Below are 27,477 nucleotides of genomic sequence, written 5' to 3'. Positions count from 1 at the left end.
ATCGCTTCTCGGCCTAATGGCTAAGATCAAGTGTAGTATCTGTTCTTATCAGTTTAATATCTGGTACGCCGGCATAGTCCGGCTCATATATTAATCTGATTTTTGGCATTTGGTCAAGGGATCGTAGGTTTACCTCGCCCTGACCGCGGGTTGCCTCGGCGTTGCACTACTGCTGAGTGCGGCCCATTAAAAAGAGAAAAAAAAAAAAACGGAACGATGCGGTTAGGGTCCAATCAAAAAACCACAATTGCGAAGATTGGGGCACGTCCGAGGCTCCCCACACAACGGGAAAGGCATACTTACCTGACGGGGAAGTAAACCTGATCAACATGGGGCTTCTTCCAGGGTGAGGCTCTTGCATTGCACTTCGCCTGGGCTGACCCCTGCGATTACCGCTAACGTCGGTAACTCGACCGTACAATTTCTGGTAGTGGGGGCCTGCGTTCGCGCTCGCCCCCTTTAAAGATGCAAAAAAAAAAACCCTCACTCAGCCCTCTATGAGTTACTGGACGTAAACGAGTATTTGAGAAAAGGTATGTTTTATGTGTATTTATATGTTATGTATATATCCTCGAGTGAAGATTTGTCAGTGAGAAGGTAAACAAAGCCTCCTAAAAGTGTAAACACATTTTATTTCGTTCAAAAGTTCTTTGTTGTTGTTTTGTTTTTTTTCTTATAAAATCAATGAAAATCTAGTCGCAACCAGTAAGCGTGATCGAACGGCTGCAACACCAGAAATCATTCAATGAATGGCTGTAATAAAAAAACAATAATGGTAATAATTGTTGAAAGAAAAAAAAATAGTCGCAATAATAAAAATATGATAATAATAGTAAGATTGAAAATAATAACAATCGTAATAATGGTAATAAAAGATGATGATAGCAATAACAGACTAATAATAATACCAACAGCAATGATAATAACGATAATAACAATAGTAATAATCATAAAAAATAAGTAATGGCAATAACAAACTAACAGTAATGATAGTAACAACAATAGTAACAATTTCCATCCATTTTTGTATATTTCATATTGGATTCTGGTATATTTTTTGACTTGTAGTTTATGACTTGAAAACAGCTATTATTGCATGTTTTGATAAGTTGCAGCAAGTCTACAAATCAACTTCGCGTAAGTTTCCAATGCCTTAACAATAATCTTTGAACAGGTGTGTAGCTATGAAATTAGCCTTTGGTATTGTTTAGATTGCCGTTTTGGAACGATTGCAACATAGCCTGAATGTTTGGCAACACACCGCTGCTCGCGATTGTAACACCAAACAACAGCTTGTTTAACTTCTTCGTCGTTGCGAACAGCTAGCTGCAAACGACGAGGAATGATCCTGGCTCTCTGGTTATCGCGTGCAGCATTACCAGCTAGCTGTAAGATTTTCGGCGGAGAGGTTTTCAAAAACTCCAGCTAAGTAGATGGTGCGCCTAAACCGATGAGATTAGACACGACCAATAGGAAACTGAAGAAAGCCACTCTTAGCCTTAGCTTTTCCTCCTTTTCCACGTGCTAACATTTTGTTTTCTACTGAAAACAGACTGACAGACTAGAGATCTCGTGCGGCTTTTTGTTAAACAGAAAAGAGTTTTTTAACCAATAGTAAAAAAGAAATAAACAATGCTCAAATGACGTAATCTTTTAAAAACCAATAGAAGTGCGTAGAACGGAAAAGTTATCAAGTTGGAAACCACAAATCTACTTTAAATTAAATCCAGTTGCAATGCAATGAAAACAAAGAAGAAAAAACTTTCACTGCTAAGCTCGTCGAAATGATCTGACGCACCAAAAGCCGGAGGAAAACAAGCGCCAAAGGTGGCAAAAAAAGGCGAGAAGCGCGCTGGTAAGAAAGGCGGAAAAGTCGCTGGAACTGGTGACAAGAAGCGCAAGAGAAAGAGACGAGAGTCTTATGCCACACAAATTTTAAAAACATTATACGCATTAGAAAATGGGTTCAAATGAAAATATCTGTTGCAATCGTTATATTTTATGGAGCAAACATCGCCGAGAACAAATTAGCTGCTGAAATAAAATACTCGAGTTGTTCTAATCCGTCTTAGTCTATGAACAACTGAAAACCTATTTGTTTTTTGTTGTTGTTGTTTTTTTGTTTGACTTGTTTTTTTTCTTCATTTTTTTTTTTTTTTTCTTTTTTAGAAACGAAAACTATAAGAACTCTATTCCTGCAAAAAAAAAAAAAAAAAAAAAATTTTAGCAAATTACTATTGGCTCCTAGTATTGTTTGTTTGTCACCATGTTTGTGTGCGTCAAGAATGTATAAATTGCATTCAGAATTGTCAATCAAACCAGAGTCCGATTTTTCTTTTTCATTTCTTCGTTGATGATTATAGAAAGACAAACAGCAGCACATTTCTTCCTTCCAGGCGTTGTATACTTATTTAATTATATTCTTATTGGCGCTTACAAGACAGTTAATGTAGTCTTTTGTGGTAAATTTTAAAACTATTAAGCATTAATTGGATAGTTACGAAATAACGAATGTTGTTAATGCTGGTAAGAAAATACTAATAACGAGGAAGTGGATGCAATGTGCTACCGTTAGTACTAACCATAATTTGATCACAAATGGAAAAGAAAGAAAAGAAAACAAAAAACTGTTTGAATAATTTCTTTTGAATAACGAATGTTTTTCTTTAGGAAGGTTGCAGAAAATAAAAGATTGAGAGAGCTTAACTACTTCTTGATTAGAATATGACCATTTTATGTGCAACTGAGGCAGAACATGGTTTTTAAAAATCATTATTCAGATTTAATCATTAGATCTTGCTAAAATTTTTGTTTTTTTTGTCATTAAATGCAAAAAATCTAACTTCTGCTTTTTTTTAAAAAAGAATCACACAAAGGCTTGGGCACTAGTATGAAACCGCAAGCTCTAAGATATCTAAAAGCATGCACTATCTTCCGACCATTCGCTGGGCACGGAAAAAACACATACTACATTTTAGTCACTGTGTATTAAGGTATGCATCAAATACTTGCCAATCGTATTTCGTTCATTTCGGGGTTTCGGGAAGGGGAACAATCAAATAAAAAAAAAAAAGCCTAAGATCGAATGATCGCGTACACTTTTCATCATTTAACTGACAGGTAAACTGAAGGAGTTACTACGCTCCACGAATTTAGTTTAACTTAGTTACTTAGTTACTACGATCTTAGTTTAACAACGGTGTAGTGGTTACGCGCAGTCCTACTAAAGTTATTGGTGTCGGCCTAGCGTCAAGGAGCCGTAAAGGTGCTTTTGGTTTGGTTTGTTTCGAATTAAAAAAAAAAAAAAAAAAAAAAATGGAAGAAAAGAGTATCTAAGACAAAACCAAGACAAGTGAGTTTAGAGGAGTTCCATTTAAGTTTTTATCATTTATCAAGAATGCTTTAAGTAACAAAAAGTACTGCGCTACTTATTTTCAATGTTTTCTACCTTATATTTTAAAACTTGAAGCAGTTTAGCCACTACTGTTTTGTACACTTTACTCTCTCAAGTCTTCAAAAATACTTAAAAATAGTTCCTGATTAAAAAAAAAAATAATGCTTAGAAATAAATTTGCATTTTTAGGGGTAGTCACAAGAGACTTTCAGAGTCCGTCTTGAGTTCCTGAAATATCTGTATTAAAATCTGCACTACCACTGCTACTACTCCTACTACTGCTACTCACAAGAGCATCCCAGTGAGCGAGGAAAAGTGAGGAGTTCTTCTCGCTCGTATCGGTGAGTGAAACAGAAGAAGCATCTTTCTGAGAATTTCTTCTTCTAGTTTGTTCACAGCTTTATTTCTTTTACAGTTAAACTGACACAAGGCCAACAAATGAATGGTCAATTAGGGATACTTTTCAATGGACAATCTGTCCACTTCTTTAAAACAATCCTTTAGTTTGATGAAAGATACGTGACAATTTTTTTTTTAAAAAATGGCATGTTCAATGCACTTTGAATCAAACCTTTTGTTTGGCTTTTTCATAACATGGCTTTTCAATGTTTTACAGAGTTTCTGTTAAAATTAACCCAGCCTCAGGTAGCAAGTCTAAGCATTGAAAATAAAATGTCGAAAGTACTGAATTTTGAGTGTACATATGGTTCTGGGGCAAGGTTGGTTAAGGGTTAAGTTAGGTTAGCATCAGACTTGGCTCAATTGTGGCTGTAACTTAATTGTAATTAAATGTATTTTCATGAAGTAATTGTTATTGTATTTTATAAGGTACAGTCACAAGTAATTGTAATAATATGACTTGTAAGTGAATTACAAGTGCAAGTCATTGTAATTCAGTTGCTATTAAAATTTCAAGTAATCGTAATTCAATTACATTTACAATTGAAATTGACCCAAGTCTGCTAGATAATATTTTTAACTTTGTTCTCCATCAATCCTGAGGTTCTATAATTTAAGCAAATACATTTTTAGGCTTGATTTAGGTTGGGCAATATGTAAAATTTTTTAAAAAAACTTTGCATTCTTCCATTCACCACACTCTGTGAGTTTGTGAAAAATCGAGATATGATGTGCAAGGCTTTTCATGATTTTCTTCGTTATCTCTGCCATAAATTCATTAGTTGGCCTGACAATCTACAATTGCTCGATTGCAAAGTTCCCTGCAGTTTTCTGTATGGCTCTGTGGCTATTAGCATGAATAGAAATCAATTTGTTGACATTCCACCTGATTATGATGAAGGCTAGCTAAATCTTCCAGTATGGTGCTATCTCTATCAGTCCCATGGTTATCTGTGGTCCAGGACTGAGAGCGCACTGTTTAAATGTCCTAAGGTATTGGCATGACGCATGGATGCATGAATATATGTATCAATGCATGCATGCATGCATGCATGCATGTATGTATGTATGTATGTATGTATGTATGTATGGAAGTTTGTTTGTATGTATGTATGTATGTATGTATGTATGTATGTATGTATGTATGTATGGAAAATTGTATGTATGGAAGTATGTATGCACGTTTGTGTGTATGCATGCATTACTTTTGCTAACATGATGCTGTCAACTGTAATTTAGGGTCATAAGTTTGTCCTTTTCCATTTGTTGTTTGATGTTTTGAGTGTTTTAGGTCACTTTTTTAAATTGTTTTACCTTTTTGTCAGTAAACATTTAAGGAGTTCATTTCTTCCAATAAAATGCTTTGTTTAATTTATATGTAAACAGAAATATTTCAAAAATATTTCTTGCTACTCAGTTTAAAGTCTTAAATTAGTTTACACCGTCCAAATTTCTAAACTTCAACTTTGTTTTTTAGATTTTAGTTTGTGAGAAATTGCTATTTGAGGCTAATGACAAACAAATCTTCCTAAGCTCTGCTGTTTTGGTGATGGATTAAAGTACCATCGTTACAACAGATGAAAAGAACATTTAAATACAGAGGTTCTCCAAATGTTTTTTGACAGAAAAAATCTGTCGGGGCGCTAGTATTTTGAGTTGATTTTGGATTGTTCAACTTGGCTTTTGATCGCATTATGCATTTGAATCTGCTGCTGCCCAGTGTTATTTTTAAATCTTGGTTAGTTGGGTTATTTCTGAAAGAAGGTTAAAAAACCCAAATGTTTTAGAATGAAATTGTTGCAGTTTTAGTTTCATACAACGAGCCCATGTTTTCATTGTTCAAACTTACAGTTACCCATCGACTTATTCAAATGCCCACAAGTTTTTTCGTTCAAAGGGAGGGAGCCAGCACACAAATTCGTTGAAAAAGTATCGCTTCTCGGCCTAATGGCTAAGATCAAGTGTAGTATCTGTTCTTATCAGTTTAATATCTGGTACGCCGGCATAGTCCGGCTCATATATTAATCTGATTTTTGGCATTTGGTCAAGGGATCGTAGGTTTACCTCGCCCTGACCGCGGGTTGCCTCGGCGTTGCACTACTGCTGAGTGCGGCCCATTAAAAAGAGAAAAAAAAAAAAACGGAACGATGCGGTTAGGGTCCAATCAAAAAACCACAATTGCGAAGATTGGGGCACGTCCGAGGCTCCCCACACAACGGGAAAGGCATACTTACCTGACGGGGAAGTAAACCTGATCAACATTGGTCTTTTTTTCTTCTCCTCAGGCTGAAGATCACAGCAGTGAATTACAAATTAGCGACCATCAAAAAAACTCATCCCGAGAATGTCTTCATACGCCGAAGCTACAAAGAAACATCAAGCCTCGCGAATGGAAAAAGTAGTCGACATCAACATACATATGGACCCTTCTGAATCTCAAAACCGCAAATACATTGAAACTCGTGCGAAGGAAATTAATGATGAGATCCACCGAATAATTGGCAGAGGAAAGGTTTCGAGCCTTACCCATAGAAGCAAAGGCCACTGGATCATAGAGTTCTATCAGACGATCGACGCTGATGCTTTTATAAATTCAGATCTGAAAATTAGTAACCATAACAGGACCATATCGAAAAAAAGAAGAACCGAAATAGGATTTTTGATTACGTTTAAGTGTGATCCGCTAATCAACGATGAAGAGCTACTCGAAGCTCTAGACCCTTTCGTAGATGAAATATACACCATTACACATACAACCTACGACTTCGACAAAAGCCTTAGAGATGGCAGGAGACTTTTTCGAGTTAAACTCAAAGTACCGTTAAAAGACCTACCGCACTTCATAGAAATTGGGGGCGTGCGAATAGCGATGCACTTCGCTGGGAAATCTTTCCTGTGCGGAGTGTGCCAAAACTCGCATCCCCCAAATGTCAGATGTATCGAATCGAAGAAAAACGAACCTCAGATGAGTAAAAATATAGAATCAGTCGCCTTGAAGAAAAGCGACCAACATACGAGTAATAATATAGAATCAGTGATAGAAGAACCCGACTCATCTGAGGAAAATGATAACATCAATGAATCCACTGAATCCGAAAACCTAATCGACAGTACATTAGAACCTGAAAATATTACATTGAGCGCACCTATTAACACCGAAACAAATATCACTAAAATAGTGCCTACCATAGAGGAAATCATAGATGAGTTGGTTCATAGAACACTGACATCTGAGAATACGGAACAAATTTTTGATGAAACAAATAAACTATCGAATTATAATTATAGATTATATCAAATAAAACTAAAAGATGCCATAACCAAAATGAAAGAGAGAAAAAGAAAAGAAGAAAGAGAAAAACAAAAAAAAAAACATCAAAGCGAAATGCACAAAAAAGGGAAAAACGAAAGCTACGAAAAAACTACAAATAAAAGGAGCGGACCGCCTCCGACTCCCGCGGAAAAAAACATCAAGAGAAGTATAATTTCCTAATAAAAGAAAAATAATAACACTAAACATTTAACTTTAGTTAAATTTATTTCAATTTTTATCTTTTAAACGCTATATTGTAATTACATTATTTTCTATGTAACCAAAGGATGAAATTAAAACACGCGAACAACACTCCATATAAGGCAATAAATTCTCAATGAAATTCGAATTCTAAAAAATAAGCAAATTTGAGACGCTTTTTTTAAGTAATCAACTCTGCTCTCCTTTTGAAACTTTAAAACTTTTTCATTTCTTTTTTTTTGCATACTTTTTCTTTTGGTCCTTTTTTCTGGCCTTTTTTATTTTCTATTTTATTTTTGAGGCCACTTTTTGTTCGCGTCATGGTAGCCACGAGATTATTTATTTTTCATTTTTTTAATCTTGTTAACGGAAACTCGTGTATATCATGACTAGGGTCCGCAAGGCAACTAGCTGGAGGACCCGAAATAAAAAATCATAATATCTGATCAACATGGGGCTTCTTCCAGGGTGAGGCTCTTGCATTGCACTTCGCCTGGGCTGACCCCTGCGATTACCGCTAACGTCGGTAACTCGACCGTACAATTTCTGGTAGTGGGGGCCTGCGTTCGCGCTCGCCCCCTTTAAAGATGCAAAAAAAAAAACCCTCACTCAGCCCTCTATGAGTTACTGGACGTAAACGAGTATTTGAGAAAAGGTATGTTTTATGTGTATTTATATGTTATGTATATATCCTCGAGTGAAGATTTGTCAGTGAGAAGGTAAACAAAGCCTCCTAAAAGTGTAAACACATTTTATTTCGTTCAAAAGTTCTTTGTTGTTGTTTTGTTTTTTTTCTTATAAAATCAATGAAAATCTAGTCGCAACCAGTAAGCGTGATCGAACGGCTGCAACACCAGAAATCATTCAATGAATGGCTGTAATAAAAAAACAATAATGGTAATAATTGTTGAAAGAAAAAAAAATAGTCGCAATAATAAAAATATGATAATAATAGTAAGATTGAAAATAATAACAATCGTAATAATGGTAATAAAAGATGATGATAGCAATAACAGACTAATAATAATACCAACAGCAATGATAATAACGATAATAACAATAGTAATAATCATAAAAAATAAGTAATGGCAATAACAAACTAACAGTAATGATAGTAACAACAATAGTAACAATTTCCATCCATTTTTGTATATTTCATATTGGATTCTGGTATATTTTTTGACTTGTAGTTTATGACTTGAAAACAGCTATTATTGCATGTTTTGATAAGTTGCAGCAAGTCTACAAATCAACTTCGCGTAAGTTTCCAATGCCTTAACAATAATCTTTGAACAGGTGTGTAGCTATGAAATTAGCCTTTGGTATTGTTTAGATTGCCGTTTTGGAACGATTGCAACATAGCCTGAATGTTTGGCAACACACCGCTGCTCGCGATTGTAACACCAAACAACAGCTTGTTTAACTTCTTCGTCGTTGCGAACAGCTAGCTGCAAACGACGAGGAATGATCCTGGCTCTCTGGTTATCGCGTGCAGCATTACCAGCTAGCTGTAAGATTTTCGGCGGAGAGGTTTTCAAAAACTCCAGCTAAGTAGATGGTGCGCCTAAACCGATGAGATTAGACACGACCAATAGGAAACTGAAGAAAGCCACTCTTAGCCTTAGCTTTTCCTCCTTTTCCACGTGCTAACATTTTGTTTTCTACTGAAAACAGACTGACAGACTAGAGATCTCGTGCGGCTTTTTGTTAAACAGAAAAGAGTTTTTTAACCAATAGTAAAAAAGAAATAAACAATGCTCAAATGACGTAATCTTTTAAAAACCAATAGAAGTGCGTAGAACGGAAAAGTTATCAAGTTGGAAACCACAAATCTACTTTAAATTAAATCCAGTTGCAATGCAATGAAAACAAAGAAGAAAAAACTTTCACTGCTAAGCTCGTCGAAATGATCTGACGCACCAAAAGCCGGAGGAAAACAAGCGCCAAAGGTGGCAAAAAAAGGCGAGAAGCGCGCTGGTAAGAAAGGCGGAAAAGTCGCTGGAACTGGTGACAAGAAGCGCAAGAGAAAGAGACGAGAGTCTTATGCCACACAAATTTTAAAAACATTATACGCATTAGAAAATGGGTTCAAATGAAAATATCTGTTGCAATCGTTATATTTTATGGAGCAAACATCGCCGAGAACAAATTAGCTGCTGAAATAAAATACTCGAGTTGTTCTAATCCGTCTTAGTCTATGAACAACTGAAAACCTATTTGTTTTTTGTTGTTGTTGTTTTTTTGTTTGACTTGTTTTTTTTCTTCATTTTTTTTTTTTTTTTCTTTTTTAGAAACGAAAACTATAAGAACTCTATTCCTGCAAAAAAAAAAAAAAAAAAAAAATTTTAGCAAATTACTATTGGCTCCTAGTATTGTTTGTTTGTCACCATGTTTGTGTGCGTCAAGAATGTATAAATTGCATTCAGAATTGTCAATCAAACCAGAGTCCGATTTTTCTTTTTCATTTCTTCGTTGATGATTATAGAAAGACAAACAGCAGCACATTTCTTCCTTCCAGGCGTTGTATACTTATTTAATTATATTCTTATTGGCGCTTACAAGACAGTTAATGTAGTCTTTTGTGGTAAATTTTAAAACTATTAAGCATTAATTGGATAGTTACGAAATAACGAATGTTGTTAATGCTGGTAAGAAAATACTAATAACGAGGAAGTGGATGCAATGTGCTACCGTTAGTACTAACCATAATTTGATCACAAATGGAAAAGAAAGAAAAGAAAACAAAAAACTGTTTGAATAATTTCTTTTGAATAACGAATGTTTTTCTTTAGGAAGGTTGCAGAAAATAAAAGATTGAGAGAGCTTAACTACTTCTTGATTAGAATATGACCATTTTATGTGCAACTGAGGCAGAACATGGTTTTTAAAAATCATTATTCAGATTTAATCATTAGATCTTGCTAAAATTTTTGTTTTTTTTGTCATTAAATGCAAAAAATCTAACTTCTGCTTTTTTTTAAAAAAGAATCACACAAAGGCTTGGGCACTAGTATGAAACCGCAAGCTCTAAGATATCTAAAAGCATGCACTATCTTCCGACCATTCGCTGGGCACGGAAAAAACACATACTACATTTTAGTCACTGTGTATTAAGGTATGCATCAAATACTTGCCAATCGTATTTCGTTCATTTCGGGGTTTCGGGAAGGGGAACAATCAAATAAAAAAAAAAAAGCCTAAGATCGAATGATCGCGTACACTTTTCATCATTTAACTGACAGGTAAACTGAAGGAGTTACTACGCTCCACGAATTTAGTTTAACTTAGTTACTTAGTTACTACGATCTTAGTTTAACAACGGTGTAGTGGTTACGCGCAGTCCTACTAAAGTTATTGGTGTCGGCCTAGCGTCAAGGAGCCGTAAAGGTGCTTTTGGTTTGGTTTGTTTCGAATTAAAAAAAAAAAAAAAAAAAAAAATGGAAGAAAAGAGTATCTAAGACAAAACCAAGACAAGTGAGTTTAGAGGAGTTCCATTTAAGTTTTTATCATTTATCAAGAATGCTTTAAGTAACAAAAAGTACTGCGCTACTTATTTTCAATGTTTTCTACCTTATATTTTAAAACTTGAAGCAGTTTAGCCACTACTGTTTTGTACACTTTACTCTCTCAAGTCTTCAAAAATACTTAAAAATAGTTCCTGATTAAAAAAAAAAATAATGCTTAGAAATAAATTTGCATTTTTAGGGGTAGTCACAAGAGACTTTCAGAGTCCGTCTTGAGTTCCTGAAATATCTGTATTAAAATCTGCACTACCACTGCTACTACTCCTACTACTGCTACTCACAAGAGCATCCCAGTGAGCGAGGAAAAGTGAGGAGTTCTTCTCGCTCGTATCGGTGAGTGAAACAGAAGAAGCATCTTTCTGAGAATTTCTTCTTCTAGTTTGTTCACAGCTTTATTTCTTTTACAGTTAAACTGACACAAGGCCAACAAATGAATGGTCAATTAGGGATACTTTTCAATGGACAATCTGTCCACTTCTTTAAAACAATCCTTTAGTTTGATGAAAGATACGTGACAATTTTTTTTTTAAAAAATGGCATGTTCAATGCACTTTGAATCAAACCTTTTGTTTGGCTTTTTCATAACATGGCTTTTCAATGTTTTACAGAGTTTCTGTTAAAATTAACCCAGCCTCAGGTAGCAAGTCTAAGCATTGAAAATAAAATGTCGAAAGTACTGAATTTTGAGTGTACATATGGTTCTGGGGCAAGGTTGGTTAAGGGTTAAGTTAGGTTAGCATCAGACTTGGCTCAATTGTGGCTGTAACTTAATTGTAATTAAATGTATTTTCATGAAGTAATTGTTATTGTATTTTATAAGGTACAGTCACAAGTAATTGTAATAATATGACTTGTAAGTGAATTACAAGTGCAAGTCATTGTAATTCAGTTGCTATTAAAATTTCAAGTAATCGTAATTCAATTACATTTACAATTGAAATTGACCCAAGTCTGCTAGATAATATTTTTAACTTTGTTCTCCATCAATCCTGAGGTTCTATAATTTAAGCAAATACATTTTTAGGCTTGATTTAGGTTGGGCAATATGTAAAATTTTTTAAAAAAACTTTGCATTCTTCCATTCACCACACTCTGTGAGTTTGTGAAAAATCGAGATATGATGTGCAAGGCTTTTCATGATTTTCTTCGTTATCTCTGCCATAAATTCATTAGTTGGCCTGACAATCTACAATTGCTCGATTGCAAAGTTCCCTGCAGTTTTCTGTATGGCTCTGTGGCTATTAGCATGAATAGAAATCAATTTGTTGACATTCCACCTGATTATGATGAAGGCTAGCTAAATCTTCCAGTATGGTGCTATCTCTATCAGTCCCATGGTTATCTGTGGTCCAGGACTGAGAGCGCACTGTTTAAATGTCCTAAGGTATTGGCATGACGCATGGATGCATGAATATATGTATCAATGCATGCATGCATGCATGCATGCATGTATGTATGTATGTATGTATGTATGTATGTATGGAAGTTTGTTTGTATGTATGTATGTATGTATGTATGTATGTATGTATGTATGTATGGAAAATTGTATGTATGGAAGTATGTATGCACGTTTGTGTGTATGCATGCATTACTTTTGCTAACATGATGCTGTCAACTGTAATTTAGGGTCATAAGTTTGTCCTTTTCCATTTGTTGTTTGATGTTTTGAGTGTTTTAGGTCACTTTTTTAAATTGTTTTACCTTTTTGTCAGTAAACATTTAAGGAGTTCATTTCTTCCAATAAAATGCTTTGTTTAATTTATATGTAAACAGAAATATTTCAAAAATATTTCTTGCTACTCAGTTTAAAGTCTTAAATTAGTTTACACCGTCCAAATTTCTAAACTTCAACTTTGTTTTTTAGATTTTAGTTTGTGAGAAATTGCTATTTGAGGCTAATGACAAACAAATCTTCCTAAGCTCTGCTGTTTTGGTGATGGATTAAAGTACCATCGTTACAACAGATGAAAAGAACATTTAAATACAGAGGTTCTCCAAATGTTTTTTGACAGAAAAAATCTGTCGGGGCGCTAGTATTTTGAGTTGATTTTGGATTGTTCAACTTGGCTTTTGATCGCATTATGCATTTGAATCTGCTGCTGCCCAGTGTTATTTTTAAATCTTGGTTAGTTGGGTTATTTCTGAAAGAAGGTTAAAAAACCCAAATGTTTTAGAATGAAATTGTTGCAGTTTTAGTTTCATACAACGAGCCCATGTTTTCATTGTTCAAACTTACAGTTACCCATCGACTTATTCAAATGCCCACAAGTTTTTTCGTTCAAAGGGAGGGAGCCAGCACACAAATTCGTTGAAAAAGTATCGCTTCTCGGCCTAATGGCTAAGATCAAGTGTAGTATCTTTTGGTGAATTTTTAGCTCAATAGATTATTTAGTTATTCTACAAAGCTTCTTCGCCACTCTTAAAGAAAATCGACGTTTGTCATCGGCTGCTCCGTAACAAGAGTACAGACTTTGACGAACTTTTTTCGTTTTGTTTTTAAACTTTTTTTGCTTTTTTTTTTTTTACTTTTATTCTCCTGCAACATGGCATCCTACGCAAAAACCGTCGGAAGCAAGACTGAAAGACAGGAACGAATCATCGACCTCAACATCCACATGGACCCGAAAGAACACTTCAACCGAAGTTATCAAGAAATGCGAGCGAAAGAACTCGAACAGAAGATTGCGAAAGTTGTCGGACCGAATAAGCTGATCAGCCTCACCTACGCCAACCGAGGAAATTGGATCGCTGAACTCCGTACGAAAACCGATGCCCAGTTGCTTGCAGACTCGGAACTTACCATCTCCGGCTGCAACCGAAAAGTCACATCGAAAGTCCGAAGCGAAATCGGCTTCCTTATTACCATCAAGTGTGACCCTCTAGTTGAAGACGATGAAATACTAGAGCAAATTAAACCCTTCGCAGCTGAAGTGTACTCCATCACACACACCAGCTACCGATTCAACCCTATCCTGAAAGATGGGAGACGACTCTTCCGAATTCGTCCATCGGTAAAACTCAATGAAATACCACACCACATTGAGATCGAAGGGGTCAAAATCGCACTCTACTTTGCAGGGAAATCTTTTCTCTGTGAAAAATGTGGTGCTTCACATCCTCCACAACAAAGATGTGTTCAACAAACTCCTCAAACTTCTAATACTACACCTGAAGCGATCACCGTTGCAAAAGCTAGCAACGCTAAAAAACCTTCTGCGAAACCAACTGAGAAAGAAATCGAAATGAAGCAGACGGTAGAACAAGAAAAGTTCGTGAAAGAAATCCGAGTCCTCGTTGACGAAGAGAGTCAAAGCATCACCGCTCTTGAAACCACCAACATCGAGACGGAAAGAATGGTTCAGAAACTAATGGACCTGGATGCTGAAATCAACGAGGCAGGTAGCTCCAGAAGAAAAGAAGAGAAAGACACACGAGAAGAGGGGTGGAAAACTGTGGACGTAAAAACAATTAAAAAGGTCACGGACGATAACGAATCCCGTACCGAAAAAGCCACTGCCAAACGAATGGCGCCCCCACCGACGCCTCAGAAAAAAGACATTAAGAAAGTTCAAAGGTAAACTTCCTCCTTTTACTTTTTATTTTTTGGGAGACTTACCTTTGTTTATTTCTTCGCTATTTTGTGGTTATAAAATTGCGTGATTGTAAATCTTTAAGCACACACACTCATCTCATAAAGCGTCAAAACATTCACAAATTCATATTTCATTAAATGGCCGTTTATTTCGCTTCTTTTCTTTTTCTCCATCTTTTTCACTTCTCTTACTTTTTATTTTCTCGTTTCTGTTCTACTAGAAAATTCTCACCACGCTTTCTCATCAATTATTCATTACGAACCATCTGTGCTATGTCGCAATCATACCATGCGCACATTCCAAAATCGAATTCGAAGTTCCTTAAAAACTTTGGATTTCGAGAGCAAAATTTGTTTAAAATACTCTGTAAGAATGGAGTCAGTACGTATTTTTTCAGCAAATGTTTGTGGTCTTATTGATGTTAAAAAGCAGAAAATAATGATCCACAAACTCCAGAAAATGCGTCATGACTTCATTTTACTGCAAGAGACGCATCTAAATAACGACCAGGCGAAGGAGTTCCTAGCGAAATGGAAACACGCAGGATTTTTCTCCGCAGGTCGCAACCATTCAGGAGGCACTCTAATTTTACATCAGGGAAATAATATCAACTTTCAGCTAATAGAAAAATTTGAGGATGCGCACGGGCGTTTTAACTATATTATCATCGAAGTTAAGTCGCAGAAATTTTTAATAATTAATGTGTACGCTACGTCCGGACAATCGCGCGATCAAGAAAACGCACGAAAGCTCCTTTGGGAATGCCTCGCTGCGAAATTTAAAAACCTAAACGCTGAAAACTACGCGATAATTTTAGGGGGCGATTTTAACATGGTCTTAAACGAACTAGACAGACACCCTCAACTAACGCGTAAGAAATGCGCTTCGAGCGAAAAATTTAAAAAGCTCTTGAACCTCTTAAATGTAGAAGACCTTTGGAGAGTTTTTAACCCCCACGGACAAGAGTTTACATACAAAGCCACCAACAACATTTCGTATGCGAGACTGGACAGAATCTACACCAGCAAACATCTACGCCAGTTCACTGACATTAAGCACGAACCGATGACATTCTCTGACCATCAGAACGGAGTCGAGGTTACCATAAGCTTAAACTCACTGGACATCGGCAAGACTGTGTGGATACTGAACAGAAAACATCTCAAAAACCCGCAATACAACGAACAAGTCGTAAAACTAATCACCGACTTTAACGAAAAAACGGTAAACTCCACAAACAAGCGAGAAGAGTGGGACGAACTTAAAAACGCCTTAAAAACTCTTTCCCAAACTTTTAGCAGATCTGAGGCGAAGAGCAAACGCGTTGCTGAATTTAAACTAAAAAAGCAACTGCGAAACGCACTTAAAAAAGCGCATTGCAACACCAACATGCGTAACTTAAGCGCAGAACTGAAAATAAAATTAGAGCAATTTGAAATGAATAGAGCGCACGGTGCAGCTGTTCGTGCTAAAATCAAATGGCGCACTCTCGGCGAAAAATGCAACAACTTCTTTTTTCAGCTTGAGAAGACGAAAATTGCTAAGCAAGTCGTCACGCGCATTAAGGATAAGAACGGAATTGAAAAATCAACCACCGAGGAAATTATTAAGGAATTTGAAAGGTTTTACAAACACTTGTACAAGGAGAGCAAAAACAGCCCTATACACCAAAAGCGTCTTTTAGATCGCGTCGAGGTGAACAGGATAAGCGACTTTCAACAGCATGCGCTAAGCGAGCCCATCACGCTAAAGGAAGTCAATTCGGCCCTCCAAGGCATGACTAACAACAAATCTCCTGGACCCGACGGCCTAACCGTCGAGTTCTACAAGACCCACTTCAACGTCTTGGGAGATGCCATCGTTTCCATGTTAAACGAGGTTGTTAGCAAAAACGAAATGACGACCTCGCAAAAAGAGGCGCTCATATCCTGCATCTACAAAAAAGGCGACAAGTGCGACATTTCTAATTGGCGACCAATCTCCCTCCTGAATACAGATTATAAGATCCTAACTAAAATAATTGCAAATAGACTAAAACCTGTGCTGGCAACAATATTAAGCGAAGACCAAACCGCGTGCGTGCCGCACAGGACAATTTATCACAACCTAGCCTACACAAGGGATGTCATTCAAATAGCAAATGATTGCCATCTCGACGCGTCTATCATCTCAATAGATCAGGTGAAAGCGTTCGACAGAGTGGACAGAAACTTTCTGTTCGACTGTTTAGACAAATTCGGCTTTAGCGCTAAGTTCGTTAACATCATAAAAACCATCTATTACGACATTAACGCGCGCCTCAAAATAAACGGCTTCACGTCTGAAAAGTTTCAGATACTAAGAGGAGTCAGGCAAGGCTGTCCTTTATCAATGATCCTCTACGTCATACAGGCTGAGATATTCGCCTGCTACGTACGTCAGAATAATAACATCAGAGGCATTACCATAAATGGACATGAAACCAAGCTGCAGCAATACGCCGATGACACCGTCTTTTACATTACCGGCGACAAATCCATCACTGCGCTTGGCAAAGCTCTCAAACTTAACAAAAAAGCGACAGGCGCTAAACTCAACATCCCAAAGTGCCAAGGTCTGTGGCTCGGCCGCAATAGAAACGAGAGCAAACCTAACTATCTAAACTTCACGTGGGACGGCCACTCTCTTAAGAGCCTCGGAGTGGTCTTCACCAACTCGCCTCACGTTCGAAACACCCAGTGGAACGAGTGCATCGAGCAACTCGACAAAAAAATACTCCGCTGGAAGAAGCTCCATTTGTCTTTCAAAGGCAAAGCCATAGCCATTAACCAGACCATACTGAGCAACCTTTGGCACTTAGCGTTCACCATCCCGCTGCCAAGCAAGCGTAAGATCAAGCTGCTCGAAAGCAAAATTGAGAAGTTCCTATGGAACAACTCCTCCATAAAAACCAACAACTTAGTATCCAAACTTCCCATTCAGAAAGGCGGACTTAACATCGTAAACATCCGCGACAAACTCGTCTCCATCCAAGTGAGCTGGCTCTCCAAGTTCTTCAACCACGATCTCAATGGAGCTTGGAGAGACACAGCCACTTTCATCTTTGACAGATATAGAGACGCCTCCCAGGGTGAGCGCATCTTTCTCACCGCCCACTCGCACACTTCGCTCAAAACTTTGCCACCATACTACCGGCAAATGGCGAAGCACTGGGCCACCATCTATCAGAACTGCGCCATCACAAACCTAACCATCGAGGAAATTCTGAATCAGCCCATATACCATAACCCCCACATACGCCATCACAACAACGCTCTTAAAACAACACCACTCTCTAAACAGCGAAACATCCATCTCATTGCGGACGTAGCAAAAGTGTTTGTTCCTGGCTTTCTAAACTGCGAGCTCACTGGATTGACCGAAAAACATCTCAACAAAGTCATCATGTCGATCCCTCAGCAGTGGAGAGATAAAATAAACACCCAACATCAAAACTACGACCACCGCAGAGCCAAAATGCATCTCAGGATCAACGGCTCATCCGACATCTCTTTCCGCGAGCTCACGCCTAAAAACGTGTATCGTATTATATCCGCTAAGAAACATCACAGCGTTCCAACACACTACCACAAATGGAACCTTTATTTTACCGACAGCATGAGAGGCACAACTCAAAAAGAATGGGCTCGACTATTCTTAAACGTGCACAAAAACACCACCAACAACAAAGCTGACGAGGTAAAATACAAAATAATACACTTCGCTATTCCTACCAACTCCATCTTTAAGAAAAGAGGACATGCCCCGGATGACCTGTGTCCACAGTGCATGAAAGCGAAGGAAACATTAGCGCACATGATATACTCATGCGAAAAAGCTCAACCCCTCATAAAATACGCCATATCCATTCTAAACAAAATCTATACTCCGCAGCCTGCCTTCGAAAACACCTTTAAATTTTTCTTATTCTCACACGCAGAGAATGTAAATATTTTTAACCTTGGAAAAAGAATTTTAAACGAGTTGATTTATACCATATATTGTAATAGAATGAGGTCGTTCCATGACCGTTCGACTTTTACAAGACTGAAACTACTCATAGAGTTTCAGTGCAGGCTAAAAAATATTATTTATGAAGAAAAAGAATTCGCGAAACAAAATAACACACTGGACGACTTTCTCATAGAGTCTCGAAGTATCTGGGATACAGATCTCAAACTAAATTTAGACACGAATTTAAACATCTATCTGAGCTAAAAGAAATACCCAGATACTAATTGAATTAAAAAATTTTCTTTTTTTTCGTTTTTTTTTTCGTTTTTTCGTATTTCAGTGTTTGTAGCGTCTCTCTCGTTTTTCCGTTTTTTCGCTTTTTCGATTTTTTATGTTTTTATGTCCTAAGCCATATGGCATCGTACCTCGGCGTCCGTGTGTTTTGTTTCGTGATTTAGTCCTGCGCTTGTTCAGTCATGTAAAGTCCTATTCGTGTCCGGTCATGGAGCAGTGGACCATTATTTGTAAATAATATCCATTGTAACATTTTTCGGACACCTCTGCAAGGCATCTGCCGGAGGAGGCAATAAATACCCAATACCTCAAGTGTAGTATCTGTTCTTATCAGTTTAATATCTGGTACGCCGGCATAGTCCGGCTCATATATTAATCTGATTTTTGGCATTTGGTCAAGGGATCGTAGGTTTACCTCGCCCTGACCGCGGGTTGCCTCGGCGTTGCACTACTGCTGAGTGCGGCCCATTAAAAAGAGAAAAAAAAAAAAACGGAACGATGCGGTTAGGGTCCAATCAAAAAACCACAATTGCGAAGATTGGGGCACGTCCGAGGCTCCCCACACAACGGGAAAGGCATACTTACCTGACGGGGAAGTAAACCTGATCAACATGGGGCTTCTTCCAGGGTGAGGCTCTTGCATTGCACTTCGCCTGGGCTGACCCCTGCGATTACCGCTAACGTCGGTAACTCGACCGTACAATTTCTGGTAGTGGGGGCCTGCGTTCGCGCTCGCCCCCTTTAAAGATGCAAAAAAAAAAACCCTCACTCAGCCCTCTATGAGTTACTGGACGTAAACGAGTATTTGAGAAAAGGTATGTTTTATGTGTATTTATATGTTATGTATATATCCTCGAGTGAAGATTTGTCAGTGAGAAGGTAAACAAAGCCTCCTAAAAGTGTAAACACATTTTATTTCGTTCAAAAGTTCTTTGTTGTTGTTTTGTTTTTTTTCTTATAAAATCAATGAAAATCTAGTCGCAACCAGTAAGCGTGATCGAACGGCTGCAACACCAGAAATCATTCAATGAATGGCTGTAATAAAAAAACAATAATGGTAATAATTGTTGAAAGAAAAAAAAATAGTCGCAATAATAAAAATATGATAATAATAGTAAGATTGAAAATAATAACAATCGTAATAATGGTAATAAAAGATGATGATAGCAATAACAGACTAATAATAATACCAACAGCAATGATAATAACGATAATAACAATAGTAATAATCATAAAAAATAAGTAATGGCAATAACAAACTAACAGTAATGATAGTAACAACAATAGTAACAATTTCCATCCATTTTTGTATATTTCATATTGGATTCTGGTATATTTTTTGACTTGTAGTTTATGACTTGAAAACAGCTATTATTGCATGTTTTGATAAGTTGCAGCAAGTCTACAAATCAACTTCGCGTAAGTTTCCAATGCCTTAACAATAATCTTTGAACAGGTGTGTAGCTATGAAATTAGCCTTTGGTATTGTTTAGATTGCCGTTTTGGAACGATTGCAACATAGCCTGAATGTTTGGCAACACACCGCTGCTCGCGATTGTAACACCAAACAACAGCTTGTTTAACTTCTTCGTCGTTGCGAACAGCTAGCTGCAAACGACGAGGAATGATCCTGGCTCTCTGGTTATCGCGTGCAGCATTACCAGCTAGCTGTAAGATTTTCGGCGGAGAGGTTTTCAAAAACTCCAGCTAAGTAGATGGTGCGCCTAAACCGATGAGATTAGACACGACCAATAGGAAACTGAAGAAAGCCACTCTTAGCCTTAGCTTTTCCTCCTTTTCCACGTGCTAACATTTTGTTTTCTACTGAAAACAGACTGACAGACTAGAGATCTCGTGCGGCTTTTTGTTAAACAGAAAAGAGTTTTTTAACCAATAGTAAAAAAGAAATAAACAATGCTCAAATGACGTAATCTTTTAAAAACCAATAGAAGTGCGTAGAACGGAAAAGTTATCAAGTTGGAAACCACAAATCTACTTTAAATTAAATCCAGTTGCAATGCAATGAAAACAAAGAAGAAAAAACTTTCACTGCTAAGCTCGTCGAAATGATCTGACGCACCAAAAGCCGGAGGAAAACAAGCGCCAAAGGTGGCAAAAAAAGGCGAGAAGCGCGCTGGTAAGAAAGGCGGAAAAGTCGCTGGAACTGGTGACAAGAAGCGCAAGAGAAAGAGACGAGAGTCTTATGCCACACAAATTTTAAAAACATTATACGCATTAGAAAATGGGTTCAAATGAAAATATCTGTTGCAATCGTTATATTTTATGGAGCAAACATCGCCGAGAACAAATTAGCTGCTGAAATAAAATACTCGAGTTGTTCTAATCCGTCTTAGTCTATGAACAACTGAAAACCTATTTGTTTTTTGTTGTTGTTGTTTTTTTGTTTGACTTGTTTTTTTTCTTCATTTTTTTTTTTTTTTTCTTTTTTAGAAACGAAAACTATAAGAACTCTATTCCTGCAAAAAAAAAAAAAAAAAAAAAATTTTAGCAAATTACTATTGGCTCCTAGTATTGTTTGTTTGTCACCATGTTTGTGTGCGTCAAGAATGTATAAATTGCATTCAGAATTGTCAATCAAACCAGAGTCCGATTTTTCTTTTTCATTTCTTCGTTGATGATTATAGAAAGACAAACAGCAGCACATTTCTTCCTTCCAGGCGTTGTATACTTATTTAATTATATTCTTATTGGCGCTTACAAGACAGTTAATGTAGTCTTTTGTGGTAAATTTTAAAACTATTAAGCATTAATTGGATAGTTACGAAATAACGAATGTTGTTAATGCTGGTAAGAAAATACTAATAACGAGGAAGTGGATGCAATGTGCTACCGTTAGTACTAACCATAATTTGATCACAAATGGAAAAGAAAGAAAAGAAAACAAAAAACTGTTTGAATAATTTCTTTTGAATAACGAATGTTTTTCTTTAGGAAGGTTGCAGAAAATAAAAGATTGAGAGAGCTTAACTACTTCTTGATTAGAATATGACCATTTTATGTGCAACTGAGGCAGAACATGGTTTTTAAAAATCATTATTCAGATTTAATCATTAGATCTTGCTAAAATTTTTGTTTTTTTTGTCATTAAATGCAAAAAATCTAACTTCTGCTTTTTTTTAAAAAAGAATCACACAAAGGCTTGGGCACTAGTATGAAACCGCAAGCTCTAAGATATCTAAAAGCATGCACTATCTTCCGACCATTCGCTGGGCACGGAAAAAACACATACTACATTTTAGTCACTGTGTATTAAGGTATGCATCAAATACTTGCCAATCGTATTTCGTTCATTTCGGGGTTTCGGGAAGGGGAACAATCAAATAAAAAAAAAAAAGCCTAAGATCGAATGATCGCGTACACTTTTCATCATTTAACTGACAGGTAAACTGAAGGAGTTACTACGCTCCACGAATTTAGTTTAACTTAGTTACTTAGTTACTACGATCTTAGTTTAACAACGGTGTAGTGGTTACGCGCAGTCCTACTAAAGTTATTGGTGTCGGCCTAGCGTCAAGGAGCCGTAAAGGTGCTTTTGGTTTGGTTTGTTTCGAATTAAAAAAAAAAAAAAAAAAAAAAATGGAAGAAAAGAGTATCTAAGACAAAACCAAGACAAGTGAGTTTAGAGGAGTTCCATTTAAGTTTTTATCATTTATCAAGAATGCTTTAAGTAACAAAAAGTACTGCGCTACTTATTTTCAATGTTTTCTACCTTATATTTTAAAACTTGAAGCAGTTTAGCCACTACTGTTTTGTACACTTTACTCTCTCAAGTCTTCAAAAATACTTAAAAATAGTTCCTGATTAAAAAAAAAAATAATGCTTAGAAATAAATTTGCATTTTTAGGGGTAGTCACAAGAGACTTTCAGAGTCCGTCTTGAGTTCCTGAAATATCTGTATTAAAATCTGCACTACCACTGCTACTACTCCTACTACTGCTACTCACAAGAGCATCCCAGTGAGCGAGGAAAAGTGAGGAGTTCTTCTCGCTCGTATCGGTGAGTGAAACAGAAGAAGCATCTTTCTGAGAATTTCTTCTTCTAGTTTGTTCACAGCTTTATTTCTTTTACAGTTAAACTGACACAAGGCCAACAAATGAATGGTCAATTAGGGATACTTTTCAATGGACAATCTGTCCACTTCTTTAAAACAATCCTTTAGTTTGATGAAAGATACGTGACAATTTTTTTTTTAAAAAATGGCATGTTCAATGCACTTTGAATCAAACCTTTTGTTTGGCTTTTTCATAACATGGCTTTTCAATGTTTTACAGAGTTTCTGTTAAAATTAACCCAGCCTCAGGTAGCAAGTCTAAGCATTGAAAATAAAATGTCGAAAGTACTGAATTTTGAGTGTACATATGGTTCTGGGGCAAGGTTGGTTAAGGGTTAAGTTAGGTTAGCATCAGACTTGGCTCAATTGTGGCTGTAACTTAATTGTAATTAAATGTATTTTCATGAAGTAATTGTTATTGTATTTTATAAGGTACAGTCACAAGTAATTGTAATAATATGACTTGTAAGTGAATTACAAGTGCAAGTCATTGTAATTCAGTTGCTATTAAAATTTCAAGTAATCGTAATTCAATTACATTTACAATTGAAATTGACCCAAGTCTGCTAGATAATATTTTTAACTTTGTTCTCCATCAATCCTGAGGTTCTATAATTTAAGCAAATACATTTTTAGGCTTGATTTAGGTTGGGCAATATGTAAAATTTTTTAAAAAAACTTTGCATTCTTCCATTCACCACACTCTGTGAGTTTGTGAAAAATCGAGATATGATGTGCAAGGCTTTTCATGATTTTCTTCGTTATCTCTGCCATAAATTCATTAGTTGGCCTGACAATCTACAATTGCTCGATTGCAAAGTTCCCTGCAGTTTTCTGTATGGCTCTGTGGCTATTAGCATGAATAGAAATCAATTTGTTGACATTCCACCTGATTATGATGAAGGCTAGCTAAATCTTCCAGTATGGTGCTATCTCTATCAGTCCCATGGTTATCTGTGGTCCAGGACTGAGAGCGCACTGTTTAAATGTCCTAAGGTATTGGCATGACGCATGGATGCATGAATATATGTATCAATGCATGCATGCATGCATGCATGCATGTATGTATGTATGTATGTATGTATGTATGTATGGAAGTTTGTTTGTATGTATGTATGTATGTATGTATGTATGTATGTATGTATGTATGTATGGAAAATTGTATGTATGGAAGTATGTATGCACGTTTGTGTGTATGCATGCATTACTTTTGCTAACATGATGCTGTCAACTGTAATTTAGGGTCATAAGTTTGTCCTTTTCCATTTGTTGTTTGATGTTTTGAGTGTTTTAGGTCACTTTTTTAAATTGTTTTACCTTTTTGTCAGTAAACATTTAAGGAGTTCATTTCTTCCAATAAAATGCTTTGTTTAATTTATATGTAAACAGAAATATTTCAAAAATATTTCTTGCTACTCAGTTTAAAGTCTTAAATTAGTTTACACCGTCCAAATTTCTAAACTTCAACTTTGTTTTTTAGATTTTAGTTTGTGAGAAATTGCTATTTGAGGCTAATGACAAACAAATCTTCCTAAGCTCTGCTGTTTTGGTGATGGATTAAAGTACCATCGTTACAACAGATGAAAAGAACATTTAAATACAGAGGTTCTCCAAATGTTTTTTGACAGAAAAAATCTGTCGGGGCACTAGTATTTTGAGTTGATTTTGGATTGTTCAACTTGGCTTTTGATCGCATTATGCATTTGAATCTGCTGCTGCCCAGTGTTATTTTTAAATCTTGGTTAGTTGGGTTATTTCTGAAAGAAGGTTAAAAAACCCAAATGTTTTAGAATGAAATTGTTGCAGTTTTAGTTTCATACAACGAGCCCATGTTTTCATTGTTCAAACTTACAGTTACCCATCGACTTATTCAAATGCCCACAAGTTTTTTCGTTCAAAGGGAGGGAGCCAGCACACAAATTCGTTGAAAAAGTATCGCTTCTCGGCCTAATGGCTAAGATCAAGTGTAGTATCTTTTGGTGAATTTTTAGCTCAATAGATTATTTAGTTATTCTACAAAGCTTCTTCGCCACTCTTAAAGAAAATCGACGTTTGTCATCGGCTGCTCCGTAACAAGAGTACAGACTTTGACGAACTTTTTTCGTTTTGTTTTTAAACTTTTTTTGCTTTTTTTTTTTTTTACTTTTATTCTCCTGCAACATGGCATCCTACGCAAAAACCGTCGGAAGCAAGACTGAAAGACAGGAACGAATCATCGACCTCAACATCCACATGGACCCGAAAGAACACTTCAACCGAAGTTATCAAGAAATGCGAGCGAAAGAACTCGAACAGAAGATTGCGAAAGTTGTCGGACCGAATAAGCTGATCAGCCTCACCTACGCCAACCGAGGAAATTGGATCGCTGAACTCCGAACGAAAACCGATGCCCAGTTGCTTGCAGACTCGGAACTTACCATCTCCGGCTGCAACCGAAAAGTCACATCGAAAGTCCGAAGCGAAATCGGCTTCCTTATTACCATCAAGTGTGACCCTCTAGTTGAAGACGATGAAATACTAGAGCAAATTAAACCCTTCGCAGCTGAAGTGTACTCCATCACACACACCAGCTACCGATTCAACCCTATCCTGAAAGATGGGAGACGACTCTTCCGAATTCGTCCATCGGTAAAACTCAATGAAATACCACACCACATTGAGATCGAAGGGGTCAAAATCGCACTCTACTTTGCAGGGAAATCTTTTCTCTGTGAAAAATGTGGTGCTTCACATCCTCCACAACAAAGATGTGTTCAACAAACTCCTCAAACTTCTAATACTACACCTGAAGCGATCACCGTTGCAAAAGCTAGCAACGCTAAAAAACCTTCTGCGAAACCAACTGAGAAAGAAATCGAAATGAAGCAGACGGTAGAACAAGAAAAGTTCGTGAAAGAAATCCGAGTCCTCGTTGACGAAGAGAGTCAAAGCATCACCGCTCTTGAAACCACCAACATCGAGACGGAAAGAATGGTTCAGAAACTAATGGACCTGGATGCTGAAATCAACGAGGCAGGTAGCTCCAGAAGAAAAGAAGAGAAAGACACACGAGAAGAGGGGTGGAAAACTGTGGACGTAAAAACAATTAAAAAGGTCACGGACGATAACGAATCCCGTACCGAAAAAGCCACTGCCAAACGAATGGCGCCCCCACCGACGCCTCAGAAAAAAGACATTAAGAAAGTTCAAAGGTAAACTTCCTCCTTTTATTTTTTATTTTTTGGGAGACTTACCTTTGTTTATTTCTTCGCTATTTTGTGGTTATAAAATTGCGTGATTGTAAATCTTTAAGCACACACACTCATCTCATAAAGCGTCAAAACATTCACAAATTCATATTTCATTAAATGGCCGTTTATTTCGCTTCTTTTCTTTTTCTCCATCTTTTTCACTTCTCTTACTTTTTATTTTCTCGTTTCTGTTCTACTAGAAAATTCTCACCACGCTTTCTCATCAATTATTCATTACGAACCATCTGTGCTATGTCGCAATCATACCACGCGCACATTCCAAAATCGAATTCGAAGTTCCTTAAAAACTTTGGATTTCGAGAGCAAAATTTGTTTAAAATACTCTGTAAGAATGGAGTCAGTACGTATTTTTTCAGCAAATGTTTGTGGTCTTATTGATGTTAAAAAGCAGAAAATAATGATCCACAAACTCCAGAAAATGCGTCATGACTTCATTTTACTGCAAGAGACGCATCTAAATAACGACCAGGCGAAGGAGTTCCTAGCGAAATGGAAACACGCAGGATTTTTCTCCGCAGGTCGCAACCATTCAGGAGGCACTCTAATTTTACATCAGGGAAATAATATCAACTTTCAGCTAATAGAAAAATTTGAGGATGCGCACGGGCGTTTTAACTATATTATCATCGAAGTTAAGTCGCAGAAATTTTTAATAATTAATGTGTACGCTACGTCCGGACAATCGCGCGATCAAGAAAACGCACGAAAGCTCCTTTGGGAATGCCTCGCTGCGAAATTTAAAAACCTAAACGCTGAAAACTACGCGATAATTTTAGGGGGCGATTTTAACATGGTCTTAAACGAACTAGACAGACACCCTCAACTAACGCGTAAGAAATGCGCTTCGAGCGAAAAATTTAAAAAGCTCTTGAACCTCTTAAATGTAGAAGACCTTTGGAGAGTTTTTAACCCCCACGGACAAGAGTTTACATACAAAGCCACCAACAACATTTCGTATGCGAGACTGGACAGAATCTACACCAGCAAACATCTACGCCAGTTCACTGACATTAAGCACGAACCGATGACATTCTCTGACCATCAGAACGGAGTCGAGGTTACCATAAGCTTAAACTCACTGGACATCGGCAAGACTGTGTGGATACTGAACAGAAAACATCTCAAAAACCCGCAATACAACGAACAAGTCGTAAAACTAATCACCGACTTTAACGAAAAAACGGTAAACTCCACAAACAAGCGAGAAGAGTGGGACGAACTTAAAAACGCCTTAAAAACTCTTTCCCAAACTTTTAGCAGATCTGAGGCGAAGAGCAAACGCGTTGCTGAATTTAAACTAAAAAAGCAACTGCGAAACGCACTTAAAAAAGCGCATTGCAACACCAACATGCGTAACTTAAGCGCAGAACTGAAAATAAAATTAGAGCAATTTGAAATGAATAGAGCGCACGGTGCAGCTGTTCGTGCTAAAATCAAATGGCGCACTCTCGGCGAAAAATGCAA

At 36.9% G+C, this 27,477-nt stretch overlaps 4 non-coding genes and 4 pseudogenes across 4 annotated transcripts; all 8 read left to right on the top strand.

The window, feature by feature from the left end:
* On the top strand, nt 1–192 carry LOC149877430 (U2 spliceosomal RNA). Its single transcript, XR_016448193.1, has one exon. It is a non-coding gene; the product is annotated as a U2 spliceosomal RNA (small nuclear RNA).
* A 103-nt stretch (nt 193–295) lies between these two features.
* On the top strand, nt 296–459 carry LOC149877429 (U1 spliceosomal RNA). The gene has a single exon (XR_016448248.1). It is a non-coding gene; the product is annotated as a U1 spliceosomal RNA (small nuclear RNA).
* A 5,265-nt stretch (nt 460–5,724) lies between these two features.
* Nucleotides 5,725–5,916, top strand: LOC149877428 (U2 spliceosomal RNA). The gene has a single exon (XR_016448192.1). It is a non-coding gene; the product is annotated as a U2 spliceosomal RNA (small nuclear RNA).
* A 1,834-nt stretch (nt 5,917–7,750) lies between these two features.
* On the top strand, nt 7,751–7,888 carry LOC149877427 (U1 spliceosomal RNA; annotated as a pseudogene).
* A 5,261-nt stretch (nt 7,889–13,149) lies between these two features.
* LOC149877426 (U2 spliceosomal RNA) lies at nt 13,150–13,253 on the top strand (annotated as a pseudogene).
* A 5,733-nt stretch (nt 13,254–18,986) lies between these two features.
* LOC149877425 (U2 spliceosomal RNA) lies at nt 18,987–19,164 on the top strand (annotated as a pseudogene).
* Nucleotides 19,165–19,267: 103 nt separating this feature from the next.
* Nucleotides 19,268–19,431, top strand: LOC149877424 (U1 spliceosomal RNA). The gene has a single exon (XR_016448247.1). It is a non-coding gene; the product is annotated as a U1 spliceosomal RNA (small nuclear RNA).
* Nucleotides 19,432–24,696: 5,265 nt separating this feature from the next.
* Nucleotides 24,697–24,800, top strand: LOC145201412 (U2 spliceosomal RNA; annotated as a pseudogene).
* The last annotated feature ends 2,677 nt before the right edge of the window (nt 24,801–27,477 follow it).

Source organism: Hydra viridissima, unplaced genomic scaffold (genome assembly GCF_058129835.1).
Source record: "Hydra viridissima isolate aposymbiotic clone 2 unplaced genomic scaffold, HvirCarnegie_v1 scaffold_16, whole genome shotgun sequence".
Taxonomy (NCBI): Eukaryota; Metazoa; Cnidaria; class Hydrozoa; order Anthoathecata; family Hydridae; genus Hydra; species Hydra viridissima.
Note: the sequence above shows the minus strand (reverse complement) of the source record. Positions and strands in the feature narration are given on the sequence as shown.